The following is a 16,762-nucleotide window of genomic DNA, read 5'->3' on the forward strand; positions in this document are numbered from 1 at the left end:
TTGTTAAAGAAGACTAAGACATTGGGGATGTTAGTTATTTTTAAGTATCTGTCTTTAATTCCCTTTCCTCACCCCAAAGTGAACTGAGAACAGGGACAGAAACATGTAATGCAAAGATGATTAGGGTTAAGTGGAAAACTACCCATCTGGACTGAAGGAAGGCTTGGTAAAATATAAATATGAAAAGGACTTTCTAATCCCCTGGTCAGAACAATTTTCAAGTCTGTAAGGATCATTTCTGAGGGTCGGAGAAGAGTCAGAAAGCTAAAAAGTAACCCATTTCTCCACTGGCTCTGAAGGAAGATGCAAAAAGAAGATGCCATTGCACAAAAAACACCTAAATTTGGCAAGAGAACTTCTTTATAGGAAAGTGAGCAAGTAGGATCTGCTAAACAAGATATGTGTTTCAGGACTCAAGATGCTCTGAGGTACACAAACTCTTCAGAGTGAAGGGTGAAGATAGCCATAGAGGGTGCTGTGGTGAAGGCTGCTGGCGGCATGCAGCCTCTAACCTGCAGTGGATCACCCTCAGCAGTTTCCCACACAGTTTCCAAGAGATGAATAGAAATAGCCATGCAGATGCAGCCTGCCACCCAACCTGGGAGCCCATCGGACACCTGGTGGCCAAAATAACAGGCCTGCCTAAACTTTACTGGGCTTACCTACAGGCAAACTGGGGAGCTGGGGAGGGTCATGGTTCTCCATAGTACACAGTCTCTGAATTTCCTCTCTCTACCAAATACCATCCATATAACTCAGAAGTCACTTGTTGGAAGCCTGTGAAGCAGACTCAATCACAATATACATTGTTTGGTCTGTATAGTGCTTAAGCACTTAAAATATTAGCAGTCAATTTTTAACTATTAGATAGTGTTGTATCAAAATAAAACCCTAGAATTATAATTTCTCCTTAAAAATCAGCATATCTGTTTACACTGATTCCATATCCTTATTTAACGATGACTGGTACCTAAGACAGGGAATGTGTCTTTCAATTTGTCCAGTCCCCACCCACTGTTTATAGCATCTCTGCTGAGACCAAGTCATGATTATCACTTACCATGGCTGGATGCTGGGGTTTATTATTATTATTATTATTACTTGATAGGAAAGCAGGATTTATTGGTGGGCATGAGTAAGGAGGAGATAACTCTGAGGATCTTGTGAGTACAAGGCCCGCTGTTTGTCCAGAGGCCACAACTGGGGATGTATTTGAGCCAATAGCCATCCAGGATGAGCTGCTTTTCTGCTACACTGTCTTCAAATTTATCCACATTAAACTTCATAAAGCCCCACTTCTTGGAGATGTGGATCTTCTGGTAGCCAGGGAACTTGAACCTGGCCCTGCAGAATTCAATCACATGCTCCTTGTTCTGCAACTTGGTGCGGATGGACATTATGACTTGACCAGTGTGGACCCTGGCCACTGTGCCCTGGGGCTTTCCAAAGGCACTGCAGATAACTGTCTAGAGCCTATCAGCTCCAACACAGGACAATATCTTGTTGATGCAGGTGACAGGGAAGGGTTGGAGCCACACTTGGATGTGGCAGCCACCTTTGCTGCAGCTTTTCACCATGTACTTGTTGGCACAAATGCAGGCAGCCTCTGGGGCTTCGGAGGAGAGCTGTTCATACTCATCTGACACCATGTGGCCACAGAGTTGGGAACTCATCCACTTTTGCCTTCTTCCACTCCAGGTCAAAGATGTGGATCTTACAATCAGGGATACCTCGGCAGAAGCAAGACTTTGAGTACGGCTTGTTCGTACAACATCTATAACACCAGGCGGGGCAGTGGCCCATGGTGACACCAGGATTTCCAGTGGTGAGCCAAAGGGAAAAGGCTGGGATTTATTATGATTTTTGTATACTTAATCTTCATTTGCATTATCTATCTTGATCCTGGAAGTGTTTGAATTAGCATCTCCTGATACAGAGCAAATGTCAAACTATCATCTCTAACCCTAACTTTCCTGCTGAGCTGTCAACTAACTGCTTTTTATTTCAGTTGAGAACTGGACATTTTGAAATATTTTTTCTGGTGTTTTAATCTCAGCCTGTAACAAGCCTGTAACAAGAACAGTAATGCTATTTTGAGAGAGAATGAAATCAGAAGTTGAGCATAAGGGAAAAAATTATCTTGACATGCTCAGTTCAATTCAGTTCAGTTGCACAGTCGTGTCAGACTGAACAAGTCAAGATACTTTTTTCCTTTATGCTCAACTTCTGATTTTATTCTCTCTCAAAATAGCATTACTGTTCTTTGTCTAGACACCAGGCTGAGTTTGGCAGACATCTTTAACCCCACCCCTCCTGATCAGTTGCCAAGGCCATAAAGTTGGACCATAAAGAAGGCTGAACATCGAAGAACTGATGCTTTCAAGGTGTGGTGCTGGAGAAGACTCTTGAGAGTCCTTTGGACAGCAAGAAGATCAAACCAGTCAATCCTAAAGAAAATCAACCCTGAATATTCACTGGAAGGACTGATGCTGAAGCTGAAGTTCCAATACTTTGGCCACCTGATACAAAGAGCTGACTCACTGGAAAATACCCTGATGCTGGGAAAGATTGAAGGTAAAAGGGGAAGAGGGTTGCAGAGGATGAGATGGTTAGATAGCATCACCAACTGAACAGACATAAATTTGAGCAAACTCTAGGAGACAGTGAAGGATAGGGAAGGACTGGTGTGCTGCAGTCCATGGGGTCACAAAGAGTTGGACATGACTTAGCGACTGACCAACATAACAACACAACTACATTTGCAACATCTTTCCTGCTTTTGCCTCTTACCATGGGCAAAATTCTCCCTCCCCAGTCCTTCTGTATCATCTAGACTATTGCCATAGCTTACTGGTTACCTTATGGCAGAAAGTGAAGAAGAACTAAAGAGCCTCTTGATGAAAGTGAAAGAGGAGAGTGAAAAAGTTGGCTTAAAGCTCAACATTCAGAAAACTAAGATCATGGCATCTTGTCCCATCACTTCATGGGAAATAGATGGGGAAGCAGTGGAAACAGTGTCAGACTTTATTTTGGGGGGGCTCCAAAATCACTGTTGATGGTGATTGCAGCCATGAAATTAAAAGACACTTACTCCTTGGAAGGAAAGTTATGACCAACCTAGACAGCATATTAAAAAGCAGAGACATTACTTTGCCAACAAAGGTCCATCTAGTCAAGGCTATGGTTTTCCCAGTAGTCATGTATGGATGTGAGAGTTGGACTATAAAGAAAGCTAAGCACAGAAGAATTGATGCTTTTGAACTGTGGTGTTGGAGAAGACTCTTGAGAGTCCCTTGGACTGCAAGGAGATCCCACCAGCCCATCCTAAAGGAGATCAGTCCTGAGTGTTCATTGGAAGGACTGATGTTGAAGCTGAAACTCCAATACTTTGGCCACCTGATGCGAAGAGCTGACTCATTGGAAAAGACCTTGATGCTGGGAAGAATTGAGGGCAAGAGGAGAAGGGGACGACAGAAGATGAGATGGTTGGATGGCATCACTGACTCAACGGACATGGGTTTGGGTAAACTCTGGGAGTTGGTGATGGACAGGGAGGCCTGGCGTGCTGCGGTTCATGGGGTCGCAAAGAGTTGGACACGACTGAGTGACTGAACTGACTGACTGACTGTTTATTCTGCCCTCCAGTCTCTCTTTACTTCAATCCACACTGAAGACTTGCCAGAATAATTTTCTTTGAACAATATCCTAAACATGTCACTTTTCAGCTTTTAAAAGACTTCAATGGCTTCCCGTTGCCTACAGCATTAATCAAGTATCCCTTATCTGGCATGCAAATCCCTGCACCCTAGGACTTCTTATTATAGTAACTCAGATCACTAGAGAGTTTGGTAAAAATTCAGATTAAGCAGCCTCTTTCTTCCTTGAGGTTCTAATTCTGTAGTTTGAGATGGGATGTAGGCCTATTTGTCATAAGAACCCAGGCCATTCTGATGCAATGGTCCATGAACCTCACTCAACACAGCCTGTCTCAGAGGCACTCTTAGGGCACCAAAACACTTGACTCATCTGCCCAGACACCGTGTTCTGTGTCAGCCCCTCCCTGGCTGCAGCACCAGACTCATAACTGTTGGCTGAACTGGTGGGGATCAGGCCTATGCAAAAAGTGGTCTGTACTCCCAGACAGCATTCTGAAGGCAGCCCCCGGCCACCTCAGAGACACCTTGTTTATCCTTTCTTTATTTATATTATTTATTATTGCTGTTGTTTTGGCTGCATCACACGGCATACAGGATTTTAGCTTCCCTGAACAGGGATCGAACCTGTGCCCCCTTCAGCGGACTGCCAGGGAAAGCTCCCTCAGAAGCCTAGTTTAGAAGAGCAAATGGCAATCTCTTTACAGGAGGCCTCTTTCATCTTGATACTTGAGACACATTCAGACATACTTGCTTTTGTTGACCAACCTGAATTCTAATCCTGAATCTGCCACCTACTATCTACGACAAGGCAAATCTTTAATTTCTCTTATCCTCAATTGTTCTCATCTTTGTAAGAGTTATTGGGTAGATGAATATTAATATATAGAAAGTGCTTAGTGTAATGCCTAAATATGGTAGATAAGTATGTATAATTATTTATGACATAAATATCATAAATAGGTAAACCACAGCCTGGTATTGCCAACAGTCAGAAGCAGGGTTTTCAGAAATTACACAAAATTTTTAATTTTTCAGATGATGAAAAGGAGGCCATGAAATGGGAAAAGATGCCCAATGTCACACAGCTATTTAGTGGCAGGATTAGGACTAGAACCTCTGCCTCTCACCCCTAGAGAGCGCTTCTCATTTTTCCACATCCCTTCTTGTGACACATGCTTCATTCATCCCCTCATTCATTTATTCTCTTACTTAGGGAATATTTATTGAGTACCCTTGGTGCCAGGCTCTGGAGGAACAGTGGTGGGTTTTGGAGTGGCAGCTGTTGGAGGCTGAAAGCAGGATACGGTCAGGTGGAGTGGGAGGTAGAGAGCCCAAGGGGCAGAAAAATGCAGCTGTTCATACACATGATGATGTTTCCTCAGGTGGAGGCAGAAATTTGAGACAGAAAGACTGGGAGCCTTGCAGGGGCAAGACACAGGGTCAGTGAGAATGAGTGACCAGGAGGGTCAAAGACAATGGTACAGCAGGAGGAAACAACCTTCAGAGAAGGTGATGGGGAGCGATGGTTGGAATAGGGAATGCAGAGCAGGAAGATGCTGCCTTACCAAGTGGGCCTGAAGGGGTGTGGGCTGTGACAGAGCAACAAGCTCCCCTCGAGAGGGTCCTGTTTCAGGTAAGGTCAGGAGTTACAGAAAACGCTTGGATGAGGTTGAGGTTACCAGGGACTTTGCTGGACACGAGGGTTCGGGAGTGAGGTGGTGGGGGTCACGTTAGTGGAGAGCACTTACACAGAGGTGTGGGAATGAGTGTGTTTGCCCTTTGCACAGTGACCAGTGTGGGAAGGAGTGAAGGTTTAGTCCTGCCTGTGCCTTGGGAGACGGCTGAACCTCGGGTCTCAGGGGTGAAGAGGCTCAGCCACAGAGACACGAGACCCAGAGAGTTGGAAAGAGCAGGAAACTGCCACTTTTGCTCCCAGGGGTTAGTCAGGGGACTGCAGGTGACCTCTGTGGCTTGGAAGATTGAGGCTTCCATGTTCCTGGAACTGGGCTCTCAGGGCCTACTTTGTGCTTCCCAAAGTCACTTTTCACGCCTTCACATCATCCTTTACCACACTGGCTCATACAGACTCTCCTTCTGCTGGGAGGGAGTGATGGAAAGTGTTATTAATTCATCAGACTTGTGACGCAGGCTGACGGTATGAAGGGGATCTGCTCCTCCAAAGAAAGCGATGCCCTTGAGGGTCTCTTCTCAGCTGCTGCGCCCTGCTGACCCTCGAGAGAAGTGCTCCAGTTCCTGATCTCCTTTACCAGCATAGGCCTGTGGTAGGGGCAGAGTGAAAGCAGGCAGAATGGCTGAGTGTATATGAGAGAGAGTGAAAAAGTGATGGGGTGGGAGCTTGAGGAGGGGAGATGTGGACAGATGGTCAGACCAGGACTTGGTTGGAAAGGTCCCCAGAGATGTTTTTTTCACTTGTGTAATTCCCTAGGTGCATCATAGGAGCAAAAGGAGAGAAACTATCTGTTAAAAGTCTGATATCCTGGAGGCCCCTCCCCCCAAGAATGTGACCTCCCACACCTTCACCCTCTGGGCCTTCTCCAACAGTCCTAGAAGGTGTGACTGCAAGTGCTGGAAACTCAACAGGGGAACACATGGACTTGGGGACAGCAGCAGATCTGAAGCTGAATTTATTGCCTCTTTCCCAAACTTAGAGGACAGACACGTTGTAAATACTCCTCAAACTCACTCCCTGAAGCCCAGGACAAACCTGCTTCATCTCCAGACAGAAAACAAGAGAAGAGCTGCCGCAGATGTTGTTTTGGCAAAACCTTAATGGGCTGGGCCTCCTGTGGCTGGGTGTCTGGGGTAGGCAGGAAGCTGGCATCACAGTTGTGATGGCCAGAAACCCCCCGGGGAGGGAGCTAATGTGTGGAGAAAGACAGACTCAAGAAATGGGGACATGAGGAAGAATCTAAAGAAGAGGTACTGTAGTGTCCACCTCTGGCTTCGGGGCCCCAGGTGTTTCTCAACTGTGCCGTGGCTCCCAGTCAGGGGAGGCTGAGCACTTTATCCATGTGGTTCACAGAAGGGAGCCTGGTGGGCAGATTGGGAGTCACCTCCCTGAGCCACACTCTGCGTATCTATAATAAGACAGTGTGGGCCAGGAGACCCACCTTGTTGCTTCCATAATCTGTGTGAATCCCTAATGTGGGTACTTGGGATCTGAGGAATCTGAAGTTATTCTCAGTAGCATTTAGTGTCATCCTCAACTGAGCTTTAATGAGAGCCCGTAATGACAAGAGTAATCAGGTCAGGATAATAGCTGGGAAAATAATAATCAACATCCTTTCCCATGTTTCCTTCTGTGCTCAGCTCAGGGCTTCCTTCATGGCTCAGGAAACTCCCCTGAGGTCAGGGGTTGAGTTCCACAGAGTCAGAGAGTCAGGTGGTCCTAGAAATTTTCAGCTCCTTTTCAGCATTAGAGATGTGGTCCCACGGTGAAAGCTCCTGAGGAGAGTGGAGACAGGAATATCATGAGATATGTCTAATAGGGCTTGGAGAAGTTGAGTCCCCAAAGTTGAGCAGAATGAATTATGTTCTTGGTGGGGATGGGTAAGCTCCTAGAAAGAGAACAACTCCCTGACCCCCAGGTTTTGAATTCAAAGAAGAATTTATTTTAAGTTGTTCAATCATATCTGACTCTTTGCAACCCTATAGACTGTAGCATTCCAGGCTTCCCTGTCCTTCACTATCTCCCTGAGTTTGCTCAAACTCATGTCCACTGAGTCAATGATGCACCCAGCCATCTCATTCTCTGCCCCCCACCTTCTCCCTCTGCCCTCACTCTTTCCCAGCATCAGGGTCTTTTCCAAGCATCCTTATTTAAAAATGCATGTAAGTCCAGGAAGATATCAACCACCCTCTTCTAGCCAGATTCCAGGAGGAGGGAATCTGCCTAAGAACTTAAACAGACAGAAGCTTTGGGCCCGTCTCACTGAATTTGTAGAGAGGCACAGAAGTGTGGGTAGGGATTAGAAAGAGCTGAATTACCGTGCAAAAGAAAACAGGAAGAATCTGTAAGGAAAGGGCCTGAAATCCAGCTCATATAGCAAAAACACTCATGGATCAGCAACACAATTCCTAAACTAATTTGACTTAAGAAAAAGAGGAGCTCAAAACTAGAGCCAACCTTGCTCCCAGAATCTGGAATATTTTGAGGAGGGGCACTGGATTTGCTATAGGCCTTAGAATGAAGTTCTGAACCAATCTTAGCTAGCACTTAAGGAGCAGTGGTCCTCAGCTGACAATTCACCCATTGGGAATATGGCCTTAGGTGTCACACTCAAGCACCTGACCTTTAATGAGGACAACCACCTCCAAAATGAGGGTAACTGCCAGCCCACTGTGCAATCTACTTCTCAGCAACTCAGCACAGCTCTTCCTGGCAGGGAAGGGGTTCTGTGGGGATCACCAAGCCATGAAGCGGAGAAAGAGGTGAGGTGAGTACTGCAGAGATTCATCTTGTCTGACCCTCCCATGCCTCGATGCCATTTATATGAGTCATAAATCAATCTCTTGACCCCAGGATCTGAACACCTTTTCTCCTCCTTGTTTTAAAGTGATTAAAAGGAAGGAGGCTTGGTCCCCATCCTCAAGGGTGGAAGGTGGAAGCTCTTCAGGCTACTTTGAAAGAAATAATTCCTGACCTCAAGAAACTCCAAGCTGGGGACAAGGAGGAGGCATGCATACAGAGGACATATATGCAAAGCTGCCAGCAAACACAGTCTGAAGTTAATGAAGGGGGTTGGAATGGAGGCAGCAGTAGACAGTTGCTATCCAGTATGAAATAGCTTGCTGGCCCTGGAAGTTCTGAGCTAGATTTGCAGGTCTTATTAGTAGGGGCAGAAGACAGCCCAGTATTGTATAAGGCATTCACACAACTGCTCACCGCTGGCTTTTGGCAATTCTGGTTTCCTTCCTGGGTTTAACTGGAAAGGTCATCTCAAGCATGCTCACCACACTTGCTTAGTAGTGGGGGCCCAAAACAGCCTACCACAGCAGCACAGATGGCAGACACCAAATGATTTTGTTTATAAAGCTTAAGCTTTTCTATAGAGTCAAAGGGCATCCCAGAGTGGCTGGGTGAGGCCCCAGAGAGGCAGGTTCTGGAAGCCAAGTCAGCATGTGGGCCTCTGCTGCTCCGTCTGACTTGGCTCTTCTAGGGTACATTGTCACCCTGCTAATTTAACTTATATGCAGAGTACATCATGAGAAACCCTGGGCTGGATGAAGCACAAACTGGAATCAAGATTGCCGGGAAAAATATCAATAACCTCAGATATGCAGATGACACCACCCTTATGGCAGAAAGTGAAGAAGAACTAAAGAGTCCCTTGATGAAAGTGAAAGAGGAGAGTGAAAACGTTGGCTTGAGGCTCAACATTCAGAAAACTAAGATTATGGCATCTGGTCCCATCACTTCGTGGCAAATAGGTGGGGAAATAACGGAAACAGTAATAGACTTTATTTTGAGGGGCTCCAAAATCACTGCAGCCATGAAATTAAAAGATGCTTGCTCCTTGGAAGAAAAGTTATGACCAACCCAGACAGCATATTAAAAAGCAAAGACATTACTTTGCCAACAAAGGCTGTCTAGTCAAGGCTATGGTTTTTCCAGTAGTCATGTATGGATGTGAGAGTTGGACTATAAAGAAAGCTGAGCACCGAAGAATGGATGCTTTTGAACTGTGGTGTTGGAGAAGACTCTTGAGAGTCCCTTGGACTGCAAGGAGATCCAACCAGTCCATCCTAAAGGAAATTAGTCCTGAATATTCATTGGAAGGACTGATGCTGAAGCTGGAACTCCAATTCTTTGGCCACTCGATGTGAAGAACTGACTCCTTGGAAAAGACCTTGACGCTGGGGAAGAGTGAGGGCAGGAGGAGAAAGGGACGACAGAGGATGAGATGATTGGATGGCATCACCGACTCAATGGACATGAGTTTGGGTAGGCTCTGGGAGTTGGTGATGGACAGGGAGGCCTGGTGTGCTGCAGTCCATGGGGTCGCAGAGTCAGACACGACTGAGCGACTGAACTGAAGGTACAAAGTGACCACCATAATTTTGCACCGCAATTCAAAGCTGTCTTGCAAGAACAAGTTGAACTCCTATCTGATCCTCACAACCACTCCATAAGGCAAGAACCTTCTATACTTCAGGGATAAGGAAAATGAGGCTGGCAGCAACTACGAGGCTTGTTTAAGGTTACCCAGCAGAGGCTAGGCTGTCCTTCCCACCACGCCCCGCTGGCCTCTCCTCACAGCCTCTGGCTCGACTTGAGGGCCCTAGAGCATGATGGGATCATTTGAGTGTGTCTATCAAAGAGCAAATGTCATCTGCATTTCAGTCCCGCTCTGAACATTTCAGGATTCTGGAAGATAGTGTCCGGGAAGGCTGCCCCCCTGGGCGCTCCAGCTCTCTGGAGGAGATGGAAACCCACCTCTTGTGTCAGAACTGATTCACCTTTGTGGGACCTGGGAGTCGTTTGGAAGAGGAGAGCCTCGCCAGACACCGCAGGCCGCTGTTGCCCGGCCTCTTGCCCCGCGGAGCCCTCAGGAGTCTCCGCCTTACAAGGGCAGCGCTTCCGGTGGCCGGGTTGTCAGGCGCGGTGGCCACGTCAGCGCTGCCGGGGAGAGCGGTGACGCTGGTGGGGGAGGGGGAGAGGAGGGGGGAGGGGGTAGGGAGGTGGACGGGAGAGGGGGAGGGGAGAGGGGGAGGGGAGGGGGGAGGGGGAGGGGAGGGAGCGGCCTGCGACTCGGCTGGGAGAGCGGTGACACGAGCGGGTGAGGGGGAAGGGGAGGAGGAGGGGGAAGGGGAGGGACAGGGAGGGGCGGGGAGGGAGGGGGAGGGAGGAAATGGGTGTGGGCGGCCTGCGACTCGGCTGGGAGAGCGCTGACGGGGGAGGGGGAGGGGCGGGGGAGGGGCAGGGGCGGGGGCAGGGGAGGGGCGGCCCGCTACTCGGCTGGGAGAGCGGTGACACGAGCGGGTAAGGGGGAAGGGGCGGAGGGGGGAGGGAGAAGAGGCGGAGGGGGGAGGCGGAAGGGGCGGGGGCAAGGGCGAAGGGGCAGGGGAGGTGCAGGGAGGGGGAGAGGCTGCCCTAGACTAGATTGGGAAACTGGTGATGCTGGCGGGGGGAAGGGGAAGGGGGAGAAGGGGAAGGGAAAGGGGGAGGAGTGGGGAAGGGGAAGGGGGTAGGGTGGGGGAGGGCCGGCAAGGTTAACTCTTGCTGGGGCGGCCAATTCTGAACTTCCTCTTTACTCTGTGTGTGTAAATGTGGGTTCACCACGGGGGTCGCGGGCGCGACCACTTTCCGTCCTTGTGAGGGTGCAGGTATTTGTATTCTGGGCAGTCTGTTTTGTCTCTAGCTGTCAAGCTTGCGCGTTTCACTTTACAGCCATGGTGTATATTTTTGCCTTGGAGACAGATGAGCAACTTTGCTGGGTAAGACAACCAGCTCTCCATTGTTGCCTTTGTTGAACAGTCAAAAAGAGTCTTAGTACTTGTGCTTCCAGAGACTCTCAGACCTCGAAAGTCTCACTGGAGGCGCTGCTGTAAGGGACTGGCTTCCCTTTTACTAAGCTGCCTCCCCTCGCTATGTTGTGCTGTGCTTAGTCCCTCAGTCCTGTCTGACTCTTTGCGACCCCATGACTGTAGCCCCTCAGGCTCCTCTGTCCATGGGATTCTCCAGGCAAGAATTACTGGAGAGGGTTGCCATGCCCTCTTCCATGGCAGCTTCCAAACCCAGGGATCGAACGCAGGTCTCCTTCATTGCAGGCAGATTCTTTACCCTCTGAGCCACCAGCGAAGGCCCCCTCCCCCCACCCTAGCCAAATCAAATAAAAACAGGTCGCCCCTGGAGTTGAAGGGGAGGAAGCAGAAAAAAAGGAAGGTTTCAAGGTGCCTAGTGCCAGCTGCTAAGTCACGTCAGTCATGTCCGAGTCTTTGTGACCCTATGGACTCACCAGCTCACCAGGCTCCTCTGTCCATGGGATTTTCCAGGCAAGAATACTGGAGTGGGTTGTCATTTCCTTCTTCAGGCCAGGAAACAGAAAAGGAAGAGAAATCACAAGAGACGCTCAAGGCTCACATTTCAACCAGGCTTCTTCACGGAGCCTCCAATGGGGGGGTTGTGTCAGGAGTGGGGGGACTGCTCATTTCTGAGTTCAGCTGGCCAGGGTGGAACCTGTTGGAGTGCCTCCCTTCCCCAAGCCTGCCTTGTCTCAACTGAAGTTGGGAGGGAGGGATGGGTGAGGGGAACACTGGGTGGTAAAGGGATTCTAAAATGAAGCGAGGGGGACTACACAACAGAGGGCATGACAGAAATAGGACATGGAAGAGTCAGAAACCCAGCCAGAGGCTGGCGTGCTGGGGCACTTGGCTGCCCTACCGGAGGAGCTCAGGCACAGGGGAAAGTCCCCAGGGCCTCCCAGGCTGTCCCTTTTCACCCACCCACACTCCTGCCCCTAAAGACTCACTTCCTCTCTCTAGTTCCCCTGGAAGAGAACCGTCTGTGTGAAACTTTACCCGACCCCAAGCTCTGGGCCCAGTCACAGAGTGGGAGTCACAGGCATGGAGAGAGTGACCTTTCTTGTCATGGGATTTGCCCAGGATGTGGCCACTTTGCCCTTTGCCGTCGCTGCAGATATCACTCTACCGCTGAGGCCTGGGCTGGTGGGGTGGGGGCAATGGTGGGGGCAGTAAAAACGTTTTAAGCCTAGGAATTTAAGATGATGAAGAACAGTTCAGTTCAGTTCAGTTCAGTCACTCAGTCGTGTCTGACTCTTTGCTACCCCGTGCACTGCAGTACGCCAGGCTTCCCTGTCCATCACCAACTCCCGGAGCTTACTCAAACTCATGTCCATCGAATTGGTGATGTCATCCAACCGTCTCATCCTCTGTCGTCCCCTTCTTCTCCTGCCTTCAGTTGTTCCCAGCATCAGGGTCTTTTCCAATGAGTCAGCTCTTCCCATCAGGTGGCCAAAGTATTGGAGTTTCAGCTTCAGCATCAGTCCTTCCAATGAATATTCAGGACTGATTTCCTTTAGGATGGACTGGTTGGATCTTCTTGCAGTCCAAGGGACTCTCAAGAGTTTTCTCCAACACCACAGTTCAAAAGCATCAATTCTTCGGCACTCAGATTTCTTTATAGTCCAACTCTCACATCCATACGTGACTACTGGAAAAACCAAAACTTTGACTGGATGGACCTTTGTTGACAAAGTAATTTGAGTTTCCCCCTCAGTCAGTCTCTCCCATCAGAAGGCTTCCATAAGCCTCTTATTCTTCTCCATCGGAGTGCAGACAGAATGAAAACCACAATCACAGAAAACTAACCAATCTGATCACATGGACCACAGCCTTGTCTAATTTAATGAAACTATAAGCCATGCTGTGTAGGACCACCCAAGACGGACAGGTCATGGTGGAGGGTTCTGACAAAACGTGGTCCACTGGAGAAGGGAATGGCAAACCACTTCAGTATTCTTGCCTTGAGAACCACATGAACAGTGTGAAGAACAGAGGCCTTCCTTGCTCAGGCACTAACGTTCTGGGGCTGGATGATGCCAAAGGTATTGAGGAATAAAAACAGTGGGGGCAGCATTTGTATCTCACCTGGGCAGTACTGCACAGTGGTTATGAGAGTGGCTATGAGGTCTCAGGAAAATTCTGAACCTCAAGCTCCGAAAAATAGAAACAAAAATATTTATCTTATTGATTCTTTTGAGTGTTAAAGATGATCACGTTTCTAAAGCATTTTGTACGTTAATCCCTTCCACAGTATTTATGTATCTGGCACAAGGTAAACAATAAATAGTAACTGTTATTACCAATAATAGTAGTAGCACTAATAGAAGTCCTCTCCAGGACACCACATGAAAAGTTAGCCAGCAACATCAGGTGTTCCAGGGTTGCCTTTGGGGGTGCCCTGTCCCTCAGTTTTCTTCTCCCTCTGATACCTTGTCACCTCCGCCACTTTCTCTTCCATCCTGATTCCAGCCAGGCCTCAAAGAAATGACAGTGAGTGCAGAAGCACAAAATAGGTGTTTCCATCCTAGCTATACCCTTTCTGGGGCCTCAAGCTCCTTATCACTGAAATGGAAGAGAATCCTTTCTGGCTGGTGTCCGTTTTTGTGAAAGTCAAGGGACTAAAAAGTTTGTGAAAAGACTGAAAACTGTCCCCCTGTACCAACTCTCCACGTGGTGAATTCTTTGTTAGCCTCGGCTCCTATACCTAACCATCCCCCAAACCACACACACAGACACACACACACACACACAGACACACACAGACACACACACACAGAGACACATACAGAGACACACACACAGACACACACACACAGAGACACACACAGAGGCACATACACAGACACACATACACACAGAGACACACACAGACAAACACAGACACACACACAGGCACAGACACACACACACACACACAGAGACACACACAGACACACACAGACATACACAGACACACACATAGAGATACACACAGACACAGACACACAGAGACACACACACAGACACACACACAGAGACACACACAGAGGCACATACACAGACACACACACAGACACACATACACACAGAGACACACACACAGACACACACACACAAAGACACACACAGACACACACAGATAAACACAGACACACACAGACACACACACAGACACACAGACACACACACAGAGACACACACATAGACATAGACACACACAGACACAGACACATGCATAGACACATACACACAGACACACACACACAGACACACACAGAGACATAGACACACACACACAGACACACCCACACAGAGACACACACACATACACACACACACACACACACACACACACACACACACACACTATGCTTACAGCTGTCATGGCTTTCCTTTAATTTAGTAGTGATGAAACTGGAAAGCGGTGGCACAGTAGATTTGGGGAAGCAGTTTGTGTCCTCTGGGAGCTTGTGGAGGAGAGGAGGGCAAAGAAAGGGGAGGAAGGGAGCCAAGTCCTGGTGCTGTTCAGACTCAAGGATTCCTGCTGCTCCCATCACACAAAGCCCAAGATCACCCCCATTTCTTCAGGGTGACATTGTGCTGATTGGTCTTACTCTAGGTTCCCAGGGCTGGGAGAAAGCTCTTCCAGCTTCTAACCCTTGCCGCTCCATTCTTCCCAGGAGGAGAGCAAATGTTCCAACGGGGAAGCCACTCGATAGATAACACGTTCTACTTCCTCATGCAAGAGGTCTAATCCACCCCCACTCCTCTGCCCCACACCCTCACCCAGGCAGCCCATTTCCTCTCCCCTTGGTTCCTGGAAACAAAAATACGCCCTCTTTGGTAGTAAAATAGGAGACTAGTTCATCTTACCCCTACCTCTGGCCTCCAAAATCCCAGACTCAGTCAGGCTCCCCTCAGGCTAGGCCTCCAGGCCTGGGGCCGCGCACCGCCCCCCCCACCCCCGCCCTGCCACTGTCCCTGTGGGGCGTGGAGCCACCCCCATGTGGGGTGGGCAGCCTAGCCCCAAACTGGCCCCCAGGACTCCCGACTGCTCCTGCTGCTGTCCAGCCACCAGCCCTCATCAGTGTGGCCCCTGCATGCTTACTTTTTACCACTGTGACTTTACGTCTGCAGTGGGCCTTGGCCAAAGTTGGGAGGAAGCTGCCTTTGTAGAAGACAAGGTTTCCTGCTCCGTAAACTTTTGCAAGACTTCCCCAGGCAAACTGCCACATAAGAGAAAGAACTTGAGTCACAAGCCACTTGAGTTCATGGCCACTCAGAAATGTTTCTAAGCCTCAGTTTCCTCGTCTGAGAAATGAGGGTGGAGGAATCTGCTTACAGAGTGCTCATCAGGATCAAATGAGATGTGGTTGTGAAGATGTAAACGGTGCAAGCATGCACATTGTTAGTTCTGCCTGCCACTCACATAGAGCCCAGGTCATCACCATCTCCAAAAGGGAAACGCTTTCCTCAAACATCAAATCAAGTCTCCCCTCATTGGGCAGCTACTGTGCCCTCAGGACTTACTTACCCAAACAGGCACGGAGAAGAGTGCCTGTTACTTAAGGGTATGGGAAACATCTTTAAGTTTTTTTCCATGGTTTGTGTGCTTGTCTTACCTGCTTCCCTTTAGGCATGGCTCAGATGGTAAAGAATCTGCGTGCAATGCGGGAGACCCAGGTTTGATCCCTGGATAGGGAAGATCCCCTGGAGAAGGAAACAGCAATCCACTCCAGTATTTTTGTCTGGAGAATTCCTTGGACAGATGAGTCTGGTGGGCTACTCCATGGTGTCGTAGAGTCGGATACGACTGAGTGACTACACTTTCTTTCTTTGGGTGCTTGTCTTATTTGCTTCTATCCCTTTCTCAGCATCATGAAAATTTAAGCTCATTCCCTGTGTTCCCCCACAGTGTAGAGTAAGTAACAAGTATACTGAACTGAAGCGTTAACTTGGGAGAGGGCAAACAGCCAGACAGCTTCTTGGGGGTAAAACTTTATTTTTAACACATGAGGCTTCATAGATAAGCCTCAATTTTTGGCTGTAGAGGGGTTTTGTGTATTTTGAATGTATGAATCAAGCTAATTTGGGATCCACTAGGCATTCAAAAAAGCATCTGCCTCCAGGAGGAGGCCAAATAGTGAAAGTCGCTCAGTCGTGTCTGACCCCATGGACTATACAGTCCATGGAATTCTCCAGGCCAGGACACGGGAGTGGGTAGCCAGTTCCCTTCTCCAGGGGATCTTCCCAACCCAGGGATTGAACCCAGGTCTCCCGCATTGCAGGTGGATTCTGTACCAGCTGAGCCACCAGGCAAATGAGCAAAGCCAAGCCCTGAGGTGGGGTTGGGGGGAGTCCCTCCTTTTAGAGGATAAAGTTTCATGGTTCCAGCTCTGAAGAGTGTCCCTCCCAGGCCGTCTCATCTCTCAGAGGTGTGGCAGAGAGCAAGCATACCCAGCAGCTTCTTGTCTGAAAGCTGGCTGACACTGCATGCCACATGTGAGCTGCCCTTAGTTGCTGAGGCAAATGAGCCTCTGGGGTGTGAATCCTTGGCCAAATAGACCCCCTGCTGCCCCAAG

At 48.7% G+C, this 16,762-nt stretch overlaps 2 long non-coding RNA genes and 1 pseudogene across 2 annotated transcripts in view; 1 reads left to right on the forward strand and 2 right to left on the reverse strand.

Moving 5' to 3' along the window:
* Positions 1 to 1,353: 1,353 nt before the first annotated feature.
* LOC145507724 (large ribosomal subunit protein uL16-like) lies at positions 1,354 to 1,803 on the reverse strand (annotated as a pseudogene).
* A 2,853-nt stretch (positions 1,804 to 4,656) lies between these two features.
* Positions 4,657 to 10,317, reverse strand: LOC145507725 (uncharacterized). Its single transcript, XR_014055055.1, has 3 exons — positions 10,114 to 10,317; positions 6,788 to 7,121; positions 4,657 to 5,933 (listed from the first exon to the last, which is right to left on the reverse strand). It is a non-coding gene; the product is annotated as an uncharacterized LOC145507725 (long non-coding RNA).
* A 211-nt stretch (positions 10,318 to 10,528) lies between these two features.
* LOC145505201 (uncharacterized) overlaps positions 10,529 to 16,762 on the forward strand; it is a 47,546-nt gene continuing 41,312 nt past the window's right edge. The window contains exons 1-2 of the long non-coding RNA XR_014052913.1: positions 10,529 to 10,534; positions 10,578 to 10,659. This is a non-coding gene — a long non-coding RNA (uncharacterized LOC145505201). The remainder of the gene's footprint in view (positions 10,535 to 10,577; positions 10,660 to 16,762) is intronic.

Source organism: Giraffa tippelskirchi, chromosome 5 (genome assembly GCF_054371585.1).
Source record: "Giraffa tippelskirchi isolate mGirTip1 chromosome 5, T2T-mGirTip1v1.2.pri, whole genome shotgun sequence".
Lineage (NCBI taxonomy): Eukaryota > Metazoa > Chordata > Mammalia > Artiodactyla > Giraffidae > Giraffa > Giraffa tippelskirchi.